Consider the following 15,140-nt stretch of genomic DNA (forward strand, 5'->3'; position numbering starts at 1 on the left):
TATGTATTTTTTGGCCTCTACTTAGCTTTTGCTGACAAATGTTACAGATAACACGAGTTGGGTCATCTTTATCGATCTGAAAAAATGCCCAGGCTATGCAAGGCTTAGCACCCATGCGACCTGAAGAGCCACCACGACTTGTGGTGAGAGGCAGAGTTGTGTTTGAGGATGCAGTTGTTGACGTGCTTCCAGTACTACGTCTCTGTCCAGGAAGGCGCAACCTGACCTCGTCGTCACTAGCATCTTCCTCCACCTCCTCTGCTGACCTCATCTCTTGGCTGACTGTGGGTTGACAGTAAGTGGGATCTCCGACCTCATCATCATCACCCTGTGCGTTATCACACCCGTCGTCCTCAGAGCCAACCTGTTCCTGCCCTGACAAAAAACTAAAGTTGTCGCTCCAATCAGGTATTTGAGTCTTATCATCGTCTTCCTCATTGTCTCCACCAACAGGAGTTACAGTTTGGGAATGAGGGTCTACATTATGGTCAGAACCTTCTGCGTCTGGTCCTGGATCCGACTCATAAAGATTCTGGGCATCAGTGCAGATCATTTCCTCGTCTGGATTCACAGAAGCGCTGGAGTCGACCTCTGATTCCCAGGCTATAGTATGAGTAAACAGCTCTGCAGACTCAACCATCTGTTCTACCTCATACTCAGACGGGCAGCTGGAGATTTGGGAGCTGTGAGGAAGCAAGTGCGATTTGGGTGACACCTTTGAGGACTGGAGTATTTGTGATGTTGAAGTTGATGTGGAGGAGAGCCCACTTAAAGGAGCACTTGATATCCGTTGAAGCACCTGCTGTTTTTGTGCCTCATCTGGAATTTGTAGCGATTGGCGTGGCCGTAAGAAAGGGATCTTATCACATTGTCCGCTAAAAGAAGTAGACATTTTAGTTTGGCTGGAAGATGGTCTTTCTTCTGCAGATGTTACTGTTGCTTTAACACCTACCCCACGGACACAACCTTTTTTCCCCTTCCCAACACGCCTATTCCCCTTTCCACCAGCAGCAGGCCTTTTTCCACTCATTTTGGTGGTTAACTAATTCACAACTCTGGAGTTGTTTGCACAAAAAAACAATGGATGGTAACCGAGCAGAGCTGAGTGGCCAAACTGTGGTATTAGGCCAAAACTATTGGCTGGGTTAGATGCAGAAAAAAATTATTTTGAATTTGCAACCTGATGGAGGTCAGTATAGATGGACTAATACAAATAGTCCCACACACTGCTAGAAGCCCAAATATTTTTTCAGAGGTACTTTAGATGCAGATAAAAATTATTTTTAATTTGCAACCTGATGGAGGTCAGTATAGATGGACTAATAGACCAAGTCCCACACACTGCTAGAAGCCCAAATATTTTTTCAGAGCTAGATGCAGAAAAAAATTATTTTTAATTTGCAACCTGATGGAGGTCAGTATAGATGGACTAATAGACCAAGTCCCACACACCGCTAGAAGCCCAACTATTTTTTCAGAGCTAGATGCAGAAAAAAATTATATTCAATTTGCAACCTGCTGGAGGTCAGTATAGAAGGACTAATAGAACAAGTCCCACACACTGCTAGAAGCCCAAATATTTTTTCAGAGCTAAATGAAGAAAAAAATTATTTTTAATTTGCAACCTGATGGAGGTCAGTATAGATGGACTAATAGACCAAGTCCCACACACTGCTAGAAGCCCAAATATTTTTTCAGAGCTAGATGCAGAAAAAAATTATTTTTAATTTGCAACCTGATGGAGGTCAGTATAGATGGACTAATAGACCAAGTCCCACACACCGCTAGAAGCCCAAATATTTTTTCAGAGCTAGATGCAGAAAAAAATTATTTTTAATTTGCAACCTGATGGAGGTCAGTATAGATGGACTAATAGACCAAGTCCCACACACTGCTAGAAGCCCAAATATTTTTTCAGAGCTAGATGCAGAAAAAAATGGTTTTTAATTTGCAACCTGATGGAGGTCAGTATAGATGGACTAATAGACCAAGTCCCACACACCGCTAGAAGCCCAACTATTTTTTCAGAGCTAGATGCAGAAAAAAATTATATTCAATTTGCAACCTGCTGGAGGTCAGTATAGAAGGACTAATAGAACAAGTCCCACACACTGCTAGAAGCCCAAATATTTTTTCAGAGCTAAATGAAGAAAAAAATTATTTTTAATTTGCAACCTGATGGAGGTCAGTATAGATGGACTAATAGACCAAGTCCCACACACTGCTAGAAGCCCAAATATTTTTTCAGAGCTAGATGCAGAAAAAAATTATTTTTAATTTGCAACCTGATGGAGGTCAGTATAGATGGACTAATAGACCAAGTCCCACACACTGCTAGAAGCCCAAATATTTTTTCAGAGCTAGATGCAGAAAAAAATTATTTTTAATTTGCAACCTGATGGAGGTCAGTATAGATGGACTAATAGACCAAGTCCCACACACTGCTAGAAGCCCAAATATTTTTTCAGAGCTAGATGCAGAAAAAAATTATTTTTAATTTGCAACCTGATGGAGGTCAGTATAGATGGACTAATAGACCAAGTCCCACACACCGCTAGAAGCCCAACTATTTTTTCAGAGCTAGATGCAGAAAAAAATTATATTCAATTTGCAACCTGCTGGAGGTCAGTACAGAAGGACTAATAGAACAAGTCCCACACACTGCTAGAAGCCCAAATATTTTTTCAGAGCTAAATGAAGAAAAAAATTATTTTTAATTTGCAACCTGATGGAGGTCAGTATAGATGGACTAATAGACCAAGTCCCACACACTGCTAGAAGGCCAAATATTTTTTCAGAGCTAGATGCAGAAAAAAATTATATTCAGTTTGCAACCTGATGGAGGTCAGTATAGATGGACTAATAGAGAAAGTCCCACACACTGCTAGAAGGCCAAATATTTTTTCAGAGCTAGATGCAGAAAAAAATTATATTCAGTTTGCAACCTGATGGAGGTCTGTATAGATGGATTAATAGAACAAGTCCCACACACAGCTATAAGCCCAATATTTTTTCAGAGGTAGATGCAGAAAAAAATATATTCAGTTTGCAACCTGATGAAGGTCAGTATAGATGGACTAATAGAGAAAGTCCCACACACTGCTAGAAGGCCAAATATTTTTCCAGAGCTAGATGCAGAAAAAAATTATATTCAATTTGCAACCTGATGGAGGTCAGTATAGATGGACTAATAGAATGATGCTATGCCCATATGATTTTACTTCACTAGGTGCAGTAAAAAAATTGGTATTCTATACACAGGTGGTATATCTTGCAACACAGATAGGCTACTCCACTGACTAACACACTCTGCAATAGGCCAAAAAGGATTAGCTTTGCTAGATTCAGCCAAATGCTGTGAAAAAAACTTGCACAGCACTGGCACAGACCTGCCTGGCAAAAACTGATAGGAACTGATGTAACCTAGTCCTGAAAAGGACTGCAATTACAATTAATCTTTACTCCCACAACCTATCTATTTAAGAGCACAGACCTGCCTGATAAAAGTCGTAGGAAATGCTGTAACCTAGTCCTTAAAAGGACTGCAATCACAACTATTCCCTACTCCCAAGCTATCTGTAGATTTGTGCAAAAATTGGCTTGAAATTAACAAGGTATAGCGCACACAGCAACAGCGGTGCCGTCTAACACGCAGCTGCAGCAGTGAGAAAATGGTGGCGACGGGGAAAATGGCTTGGTCTTATAGGGCAAGGACATGTGACATACACTGCCAATGACACATGCCCTTGCTTGTGTGAAAAAAAGCACTTCCCTCCGTGTGTGCGCTGCTGATAGGCTGACAGATTGCACCTCCCCACTGTAAATGCGGGAAAGAGAAAAAAAAATGGAGATCTTCATTATTCCTGCAGAGATCCATCCCCTGCCCCTCCCCCCACCCCGCTGTACACTCAAACTGCGTATTAACATTAATTTTCATCATTACTGAGAAAAAATCCAGTTATGATTTTGGTGCACGAACAGTTATCGAACATATCCTCGAACAGCCGAATTTTTCTCAAATCATTCGTGTTCCCTGAACGGCTCGAACACCGCCCAAAACAGCTCGAATTTGAGATTGGCGAACAGTTCGAGTAGAACAACGCTCATCTCTACTCATGTCCCTTGACTGACTGAGCAAAGGAATAGTATATATGGCACAAGTAGAGAGATTGACAACACAAGAGTCAGTTTGTACATATATTACATTACCTATCCTGTATTGATCCTGAATAATATAGCCTGTATTATACTCCAGAGCTGCACTCAGTATTCTGCTGGTGGAGTCACTGTGTACATTACTTATCTGTATTGATATTGAGTTAAATATAACTTTAATCCAGCAAGGGGATAAAACTTCATTAAAACTGGACTTTTATTATTTCAATAATTAAAAGAATGGCGCTGATTCCTCAAGTTGTTTTTCTTATTGGTATTGATGAAGGGGCGTGCTGAACTCAGATGCTCCTGATTTCTTACAAGTGCGATTCGCTTCTGTGTATGCCCTACCACAAATATTACTCCAGTCTCTGACTTATGGCATAATTAACAGCATTGAGCGTCCAAAGCTGGGGAGAAATGGAATGAGAGTGCTAAAAGTCACAAAACTTTAGAGCAGCCTTGTATTTTATTTGTTTTTTTTAAAAGCTTTTTATGCCAGAATTTCTGGAGTAAAAGCTATGATGAATCGGGCACATTGTGTCTAAAACTAAAGCCGCAGATACATTTTCCAGCAGTTTTGCAATATTCATGAAGTGTTTATGAAAACTGACTAAAAAGCCATGTTCACAGACACTGTAAACGCTGTGTTTTTTCCGCTGCGTTTTTTGGGCAAAAAATCTGCTGCATTTATTTGTCCATGCTAAGTGGATGTGATTTCATGGAAGCTCCTGCATCTAAATATACTATTAAACTGTGCATTTTTTGGTGCAATTTTTCTTTAAACACTTCAATAGGGAGGCTGAAAAAAATGAGTGTAAAAGTGCATATAAAAGCATACTGTAAGTAAAAAATGCAGTTGTGCTTTTAAGTGCAGAACTATAGTTTTTCTGTACATTAAAAAAAGTCGTAAAAAAGGCAGCTTTAAATCTGCAACAAAATTCATCAAATAAAAGGTAAAATACATAAAAATCACAAAAAAAACCAAAATAATTTGACATTTTAATGCTTATTTTGGTATGGATGCAAAACACATGGGAAAAAAATGAAGCGGGAAAAATGCATAAAAAATGCTAGTTGTGACCACAGCCTATGCAAGGATACAAATTGGTAGCTGTAGTGTGTTCACCCATATGGTAGCTGGACAAAAGTTATGAGGGTTGTGAATTGTAAAAGATAAAGGACTTACAGTATTCCAGGAGTGCAATTTTTCTCGCTAAAGTCATTCCCATATAAGGGTATGTGCACACAACGTCTTTTAAACTGGGAAGAGCTCGCAGAGTTTGAAAAGCAAAAGACACTTTAGCAAACTTTCTGGTCATTTCCTGAGCCTTTTTTTGACGTCTTAGACCGCCAGACGATTTTTGGAGGGCGTTTTCATGGTTTTTAAAGAGTCTTTTTTTATTTCATTGGCTATGAGCACAAGGAGTCTTTTTAGATCAGAAACTCAAAGTTTTTGAGGTGTTTTGACTTTTTGAAGATGACTTGGAGAGTTTCTGTTCAGTTTCCACTCAGTTTCTGCTCAAAGAACTCCTTGAAATACTTTGTGTGTACATAGCTTTTTTCATCTGCTCTTTTTTTTCCATTTTTTAAACCAAATACACTGGCAAAATACTCTGAAAAAAAGCCCCGGTATGTTCCGAGCCTACCCTTTATCTTGTATAGTAATTGAATTCTAAACAGAAAACACCTGAAGAATGGATGTCACTTCTTCTAACTGTTTGGAGGCTTTAAAAACCTGTAGTGGTTAAGAGATGTTCAAAAGACTAAATCTTAGCAATTTTTTTTCCATAGGAAATGCATATATAAAGAAATGAGTGAATACATTTGAGTGGAATGGAATTCTACTCAAAATTGACAATAATCTGCATTTTCCAAAATGTGCATTTTTTGTAATTTGCTTCTGCCCAAATTCAGATACATGGCATCTCCTAGCTGCCATTATTCTGACCAATAAAGCACCATCAAAAGGTGTAATTAAAACCAAAAAAATTGCTATTCTCACCTCAATGCTGACCTCTCCGGCCCCTCTACTACTCACAGCCACCTGTTGTGCACTTGCCTCATCTTCAGATGCCCCATCGCTCGCAATATACGGTAATCTCATTTTCATTTGCACTGTCCCGACTTTTCTGGGTGTCATGGTGCCCGGGAAGGTTTTGCACATGCACCGGGGATGTCTGACACTGTTAAGGGGACGGATGAAAACAACTTTATTAAATAATGGAAAGCAACCAAACCCGGGGTCCGCGATGCAGCCTGGAGGACTGCGGCCAAACACCTTCCGGGTGAGAAGGTAAAACAACCAACTTAAATAACAATCCCTTCCGTGTTACTGCACACCGGAACGGGAATAGGGATTCGCACTATCTCCGTTAACTGCACGAGAGATGTGCGATAAATAATATATCTGTAGTCCTGTTACAGCACAGGGACTACGCAGCAGGCGCTAGGATGCGTGTGTGACTCACGCCGACGTATACATGCTCCCAGCCGGCGTGCTACCGGACTGAGGAGTGTCTCTCCACGGGTCTTACAGGTGGTACCGGGAATAGGGTGTCTGCAGACTGCTCGGGGTGTAAGGCGACCCCTTTGTCGGAGCCAGACTGTTAGATGAAGCTACCTGCCTATTTCATCTAAGCCTGCCTATTTCCACTAAACCTGCCTGTCAGAAACTAAAGCACACGTGGAGCCCAAGAGACCAAGCGTCCACACAACACCATCACAGCTCAATTATCAGAGCGTGCTGCCATGTTTGTGGGCGGGCTTTTTAAAGATTAAGCCCTGCCCACCATCGCACCATTGGTGACGTCACCCGCGACCAATCAGGCGGTGCCAGGTCACCGGATCAGCTTACTCCCAAACCACCAATCACGCTCCGCCATGTCACGGGCATGCTCAGTACAGAGAATCCTGGACTTAGGCTTTAGCAGCCCTGTCTCCCTCCACAACCTATCCTTCATGTTGCTAGGAACAAAGAACCAAGAGACAACCTGTACCTCTCGTGGACCAGCTAGGTGCTGGGACTGACGATGATGCTGAGAAGCATCATCCCTGGCTGGACTGGAAAGGGAGACCACAAAATCCACTGGTGGTTCTGAACCCATTTCAAATCCAACAAACACTTAACAGACCCGATGACCTCCTTGCACATGTGCAGAACTTTTTAGGCCATGACATCCAGAAGTCTGGCAAGGTTTGGGAGATTTGATGATTCTATCGTGAGAGGCAAAAGAACTGAAAATGCAGCGAGGACCATATGGGTAACTGTGAGTAGAGCAAGGGCTGGAAATGTGAGTAAAAGATTTTTTTTTTTTTTTTTTTTTTTTATATCTTATATGTATTATGCTCTGGGGTGTAGAGAGACCATAGAGCATAATAAGGGATATTAAATTTATGGCGAATAACTTCTCCCCAAATTAAATTTCCTGGGGAAAAACGCACAAATAGTCAAGTTTGAATTTAAAATATATTAAATTTTTGAAGAGTTTTCAAATAAGTTTGTCAGGTGGTTTCCATTACAGAATCTGCTAGAAAGAGACGTATTGTGCACTTATCCTTAGTACTCCGAGAGTCACAAGTTAAAAGTTTGCTTTGGGTCCCAAAGGTTCAAGTGAAACTTCAGAATTCATCGGCAGTCCTATGCAAATCACTCAGCGTGCTGTGACTTAAATAATCCGAACTCCATTACATTTTCAGTACAGCTGCATCTGAAATGAAAACAACTGTTTTAACGATAAAATTGGAACTTTCCAATAATGTTGCAATGATTATTCATTTTGTTGAGTACGTAGAACGGGAAGGTAAATGAGTTTCGAAAGAAACCTGATAAAATTTCAAGACTATTTAGTCTGAATGGCACAAAAAAAGATCCAATTTGCAGGACTTGTAATAGGAGTCACTGCGAGTGGTTGCGAGGAAATGGATGTTTATGAGAAAAGTGCTGCTGAATAACAAACATGGCAACGGGTAATGAATCCTCATTTGTGTATTTCAGCATCGACCAGCCTCTGGGCCAAGAAACTATTTATTTTCATGAAAGAATTAAAAAGATTTGCAGAGGTATTAGATTGTGGAAAGATAAAGGTGATGGATTCTGATTTTTATGAGATTGTAATAGAATTAGTGTTTGTGCAGACACCGTCAAATGGAGAAACCAAATCTTTATTATTAGCTGCAGTGGGACTGGAAGGGTTAAGATTGCAGATGAGCGGATCAATTTGCGGGCTTTCCCATAATGCCCTGCAGAAATCCGATCACATATGATGGTGTGGCACAGGCAATCGGGGGCTATCACAGGCGGTGTTACGGGGGGGGCAGGGTGGTAGTCATGGGTGAGTGGCACTAATTCTACACCCCTTCCCGCTATAGGACTATGAGGACCTTTGTGTCCCTGGGTGTGTGGTGTGCAATGTTTTGCTGTGGTTGATGAGCTTACTCACTTCCATTCTTCACTTATACAGATCCAGTTCTTCTGGTCCTTATAATGAGACAAGACACAGTTTTAAAAACACAGAGTCCACTTTACTGGTTGGCACCTTCAAATATAGAGGAATACAGGTTATATAATTGTTGTGTTGGTCTCATAGGCAACGGCACTCTCACAGTGATCCGGACATGGGTACAGTCCCCCCAAAATGAACACTCACAGTGAGCCTCGGCCCTAAGGGAAACTACCTTCGGAACCTCGACGTAAAGGAGCTCCTGCTTCCATCCTACTGTTCCTGCTACCTGGCTCTTCCAGGATCTGTGGCGCCACAGAGGGTTCAGTTGCCACAGGGGTACTGCACCTCAGTAGAGGTGTGGTATCTCCTCTTCCAGGTAAAGATGGAGCACTTCTCAGGACCCTACTTCACCATTCAACACTACACCACTCCTGTCCTGTAGGGGGCCTAAATGCACCAGGGTGCTGCCCCGGCCCAGGATATAGAAGATAGGGGGGAACCAAAGATAGGGGGAACCATGTAGTGGGTGAGGGTTTAGGACACACTTTTAGGTTACACTTACTAATTCATATTTAATCTACGGCCATCTTAGGTTCAAGGTCTTTTGATTGTGATCTTCATGGCTGATTGTGGCTTTCTGATAGAGCCTGCTGCCTATTGAAGATACACGGTCCTCGTTCTCTGGCCTTGAGACGAGGAGCGGGTCAGAGTTAACCACTGTCTCTACCCGGTCAAGGTCCTGACCTAAGAAGGCCTGGAGGGGAGCAGAGGAGACAAGCTCCACAGGCAAAAGGATCCCAGCGGATATGGACGGAGCGGCCTACGCCACCTGTATTTCTTATTCTGGCCTAGTCAGAGGGACTCCTGCTGCAAGAGGGGTTACCGGCCCCCGATATCTGACTTTGTTACTTCACGTCTCAGTCAGAAAAGCCCGGAGGCTTAGTGGATCCCAGGAGGGATACGGACGGAGCGGCATACGCCACAAATACCTCTCTACCTGCGTTCATCCAGTGGGACCCGGCCTTACACCTAGTTCTAACCACACAAACAGTCAAGTGAAGACTTAGTGGGAGAACTCATCAAGGAGTGGAACACACACCAGAGGGGTCTTGACAGGTGCTCCTGATCAATCTGGAAAGTGCTGGACCCCCCTTCCTGGTGGCCGCAGCATGCCGCGAGGAGCAGAGGGAAGCTTTGCGGCTAAAGTTCATCTTAATGTGAGTAAAAAACCCTGGATGACTTCACACCCCGCTTCAGCCTGTTATTTCCTGCACGGCACTGCACCCACCATCCTTCCTCACACTGCCCTGAGGCCTGCTCCGCCTGCGGGGAGCCATCCCATCTTAGCTGTCTGCAACACTGGCCTCAGTGGACTGAAACAGCGCTGGTGTCCATCACCGGGAACCGTAAATTACCACTTAACCCTGAAAGCCCATTAAACATCTTTTATTGTGACCGCCCTGGGCATGGACTGGGTCCAGGCCACGACTGCAATCCCCCCCAACATCTGACCCGGCTCCGAGTAACCCCCACTTCCCAGGGTGAGGGCTGTGAGCGTCACAGATCCACCTGAAACTAAGTATTCACCACACACCCGTCTCCTTCTTCTCTCTGGTTCTTCTCACACATCGGTCTTCCCTGAGACTCTCTCGCTAACTGAATCTAAGATGAATGACCCACAACTCCAAGCATCCCTCAGATTAACTGCCACCCCCCCCAGAGCTGGCCTAACTGGTTAACTATGTCCGGTTCTAACAGGACATCTAGATAGAACTGGTCTTCACTGAAACACATTGATGACATCTAATGGCCATATCATAAATAACACTTTTTATGATAACATTCAATAACAAAGTTTTAGAGGGGAGTGGGAATCCTCAATCACCCCCTCAGAGCAGTATAAAACATAGGGGCCGGCCAAAGAATGACATTTTATGCCTGTACTATATAGGGATAGAAGCTCAGAGCACACAGCATAGGGATAGATGAAGAAGGCCTGATGTGATTGTGGTGTACCAGTTCATTGCTGATGTACCAGATTGAATATAGGAGTGATAGTCTCAGTCTGTAAATAGAAATCCAAGATTCAAGTGATATTTAGATAACTGTTGTAACGTCTCATCATCACCCCTCAGTGTGTGATTGTGAATTAATACATCTCTTATATACAGCAGCAACAGCTCCTTAATAGCAGGGTTTTTTAATTCTCACACAGTGACTCCAAGAAAGGGTAGTATTAAAACACTCAATGCAGATTTTGCAACTAAGAATTTGCTTACACTGGTGAGTAGCCAGCTTATAACTCAGATGAGTGCTATCCTATGTTTCATCAGATAGCGCTCGCTCCAATGCTATACTATGAAGCAATGCCAATTAGAGCTTTTTTTCTCATGCCGAGTCGGCATGAGAAAAAAGATCACTGTATGCTGCGATTGGCGCGCAACTATAGTCTGTGTGCAAAACATTCACGCACGCACTCTGTGTGTGCAAAACATTGGACAACACTCGGATACGCAGACTCACACAATGGAGAAGATGGAGAAATTGCATTCTCCATCTTCTTAACACCTGTGATCTGATTCTTGCATGCTAGAGAATCGGATCACAGTAAAGTAACAATCGACTCACGCTTGTAGCAGAATTTGAACCAAGGGTCATTTGCATATAGCATCCCATTCTCTCGTATGAGAGCATCATTGGATGCTATACGCTTGTGTGAACGAGACCTAAATCTAAATTCCAGGTTTGCTTCTGTTTGCAAATGAAACAGTAATCAGTCTGTTTTGAGATCCGCTGCATTTTTTAAAGAGAGACCTCTCAAATTATGAAACTTAACCCCCTCCCGACATGCGCAGTACATATACTGCTCTTTGGGAGCTGTGTTTCTGTAAAGAGCAGTATATGTACGGCGCAGTGATCGATCGGGCTCACGCTCAGCGCCGCTTCGATCGCATGCGGGTATCAGCTCTATGTGAGAGCTGACACCATGCAGCAATGCCCTCGATCGGTGCTAGCACCAATCACAGGCGTTTAACTCCTCTCAAGCCACTGTCAATAGTGACAGCAACATCGCAGGCCATTGCACAGGGAGAGAACTCCCTCTGTGATTCCATCAACACAACACAATGTGATCGTGTAGTGTTGATGGTCTCCATGGTGACCCCTGGTCCAAAGATGGCCGCAATGTTCTTCAGGGTCCTGCAGGAAGGTGGCCACTCAGTGCCTGTGTGGCACCCCAGGGGTCCGGTTGCCACAGTGGCATTGCCTCCCTCACAAGAGGTGATGCCTTGCCTGGATGCAAGCAGGGGTCCCCTAATCAGGTTTTGCTAAGCATGCAACACTTTCCTGGTTCCAGACCAGCAAGGGGAGTCCGTCCCCTTGGCATCTGGGATCTGGAGGCGGGGTTAGTTAGACTTAGTGTGAGGAGTTGAAGTCAGGACGTCAAAGAGAGAGGAGCTGGGGACTGGAGCTGCGCAGCAGCTCACCCCAGAAGAACCAGCACAGAAGAACAGGACACGGGAGTCCAAGGCTGCGGGGCACTGAAGGCCCAGCAGCAGAAACCGGAGGGCAGGAGACTGCAGGTCTCCTGGCCCCATCAGATGCCCAGTGGCTCAGCAGCACAGAAGGCCCAGCACTGCCACATGGGAGCAATGCATCAGCAAGGCCCGAGCTGCCTGCCATACGGGTGAGCACAGAAACGTTGCACTCAGGGACAAGGGCCACCGCACAGCTACAAGCAGCAGGGCCAAAGAGTTTAGTGGAAAGGGAAGGCCTCAAACTTCACCTGGCAAGGAGGATTCTTTACTTGCTTCCAGGCTGCCCAAACTTCCACTTCTAGCCAGTACCCTAGTCCGGGCTTGTCTAATCACCACCAGTAAAGCTAAGAGGAAACAGCCATTAAGTTGTGGACAGATTATTGCTGCGCCATCAATCCCTGCGCTACAACGCCCAGCATAACCAATCCCATCTACACTGCCCTGGAGCTAAGCTCTACCTGTGGAGAGCCACATCATCCCTGCTGCAGTAACATCAGCTCCAGAGGACCTGCTCAGCATACCACAGGTGGCGTCACAAACTTTATACAATCACTATAAATCCCTTATAAATAAACCCCAGTTATTGACCGCCCTGGGTCACGGGCCAGGTCACCGCCACTGTGACATCCCCCAGTATCTACCGGCCCGGCACCGGGTACCTCACTGCCCAGGGGGCACATCACCTGCTTAGAGAGCAGGAGCTGAGACTCCTCCTTCTTGCCTGTCAGATGCTGATCTGATGCTCTGCAGTGCAGAAGAAATGCAGAGTATTAGATCAGCGATCAGGGCAGAGAAAGTTCATGTCCCATAGTGGGACAATGTGAAACAGTAAAAAAAAGTAAATAAAAATTATTAAAATCTAAAATTTATCTTGCGCTCTGCGCTGAGTGCTTAAGTCGGGGTTTTCATGTAAATCTGTGAAATATGCGATCCAGATTTAACTCCCGGCGGAAGATTCCCTATAGTGAGGTAGATGGAGACACTGTGGACGCCGTCTGGCCTATGATCCGGAGGTGTCCGTCTTTTTATTAGGCGTGCATAAAAGTGCCATCGGCAACAGTATTGTACACTTCTGAAAAGAATGACACCGCTGAACGGAGGCCAGATGGAGTCCAGAGTAACTTTGTTGCCATATTATAGTGAATAGATCACTTGTGGATTTCATCGGAATCACATCACTTGGAGATTTAGATTGAAACCCCTATATAAGTGCTCAGCGTAGAGCGCAGGATAAGCGTGATCCAAAATGATATGTAAAATGTTAAAAGCTTCAACTCCATTCACAAAAAAAGCAAGTCCCCACTCAGGTTCGTCATCTGCTAATGAAAATATAGGGGGTTTCCACGTTACTGGTAGCACAAAGGATCTGGAAAAATGGAATGGCTCCTCGCCCTCCAAAAGAAATCCAGCAAATTCTGTACTCCCAAATCCAAATGTCCCCCTACCTTCTGAGCTTCAGTGTGTGTCTAAACCGCAGTTAGCGTCCACATGTTTGGCATTCCTGTACAGATGAGAGCCTGCCTAATTTATGGGTGCATATCTCCAGAAGAATGAGCTGGACATAACGTACTGATCACTACAACGTACTGTGACTACAGCGTACTGATCACTGCAACGGCAGTTTGCAATCTTTACTTAGCAACATCCACTGCTTCTTGTTTCTGGAAAACACTCATGAAGTCAAAATTATCAATACACCTGTAGATAAATTCACAAAGGGGTATAATTTCCAAAATGGGGTCACTTGAGAGGGATTCTGCTCTTTTAGCACGTAGGGGCTCTGTATAGGGAGTCCGCAAACTATTCTAGGAAAACCTGCGCTCCAGGAAGAAAAAATCACTCGGTCTCTCCCGAGTCTCATCGTGTGGCTAAGCAGTACTGTACAGCCACATATGGGGTATTTATACATTCAGCAGAAATTGTGGGACAAATTTTGGCGTCATTTTTACCCATATGAAAATGTAAAATCTGAGGCTAAAACAACATTTTTATGGTGAAAATGTAATTATTTTTTCTTCACTGCCCAATGGTAAAAAATTCTGTGACATACCTGTGGTGTCAATATGATCAGTGCGGCCCTGGATGAATTCATTGAGAGGTGTAGTTTGTAAAATGTGTTAACTAATTCGGGGTTCAGCTGATCTGGCTCCTCAGGGGCTCGGCCAATGTGACATGGCACCCTCAAACCAGCCCTGCACAATCTGAACTCCAATATGGCGCTTCTTCCCTTTTGAGTTTTGCACTAAGACTCAAAAGTACTTTTCTTCCATGTATGGGGTATCTGCAAACTCAGGAGAAATAGAATAACAAATTTTGGTGTCCATTTTCTCCTGTTATCCTTGTGAAAATGCAAAATTTTGTGCTAAAAACATTCTTGCAAGAAAAATGTGTTGCTTTTTTTCTATTTTCACGGCTCAATGTTATAAACTTCTGTGACGAAATTGGGGGTTCAAAGTGCTCACCACACATCTAGATAAGTTCCCTGAGGAGTCTAATTTCCAAAATGGTGACACTTGTGGGGTGTTTACACTTTTTAGGCATGTGAAGGACTATCCAAATGCGACAAGGCATATGCTAATTGTTCCAGCAAATTTTACTTTCAAAAAGTCAAATGGTGCTCCTTCACTTCCAAGCCCTGCCGTGCGCCCAAACAGTAGTTTTCCTGCACATATTGTGTATCTGCATACTCAGGAGAAATTGCCAAATAAATAGTTTGGTGCAATTTTTCCTTTTACCCTAGTAAAAATGCAAAATTTTAATCTGAAAAAACATTTTTGTGGAAAAATGTGATTTCTTTATTTTCACGGCTCAACGTTATAAACTTCTGCAAAGCACCTGGGGGTTCAGGGTACTCACCACACATCTAGAGAAGTTCCTTGAGGGGTTTAGTTTCCAAAATGGGGTCAGTTGTGGGCAGTATCCACTGTTTAGGGACATCAGGGGCTCTCTAAACGTTACATGGTGTCCGCTTATTATTCAAGCAAATTTTATATTCAAAAAGTCA

This window comes from Phyllobates terribilis, unplaced genomic scaffold (assembly GCF_046119375.1).
Source record: "Phyllobates terribilis strain yellow unplaced genomic scaffold, ASM4611937v1 Scaffold_7__3_contigs__length_470593459, whole genome shotgun sequence".
Taxonomy (NCBI): Eukaryota; Metazoa; Chordata; class Amphibia; order Anura; family Dendrobatidae; genus Phyllobates; species Phyllobates terribilis.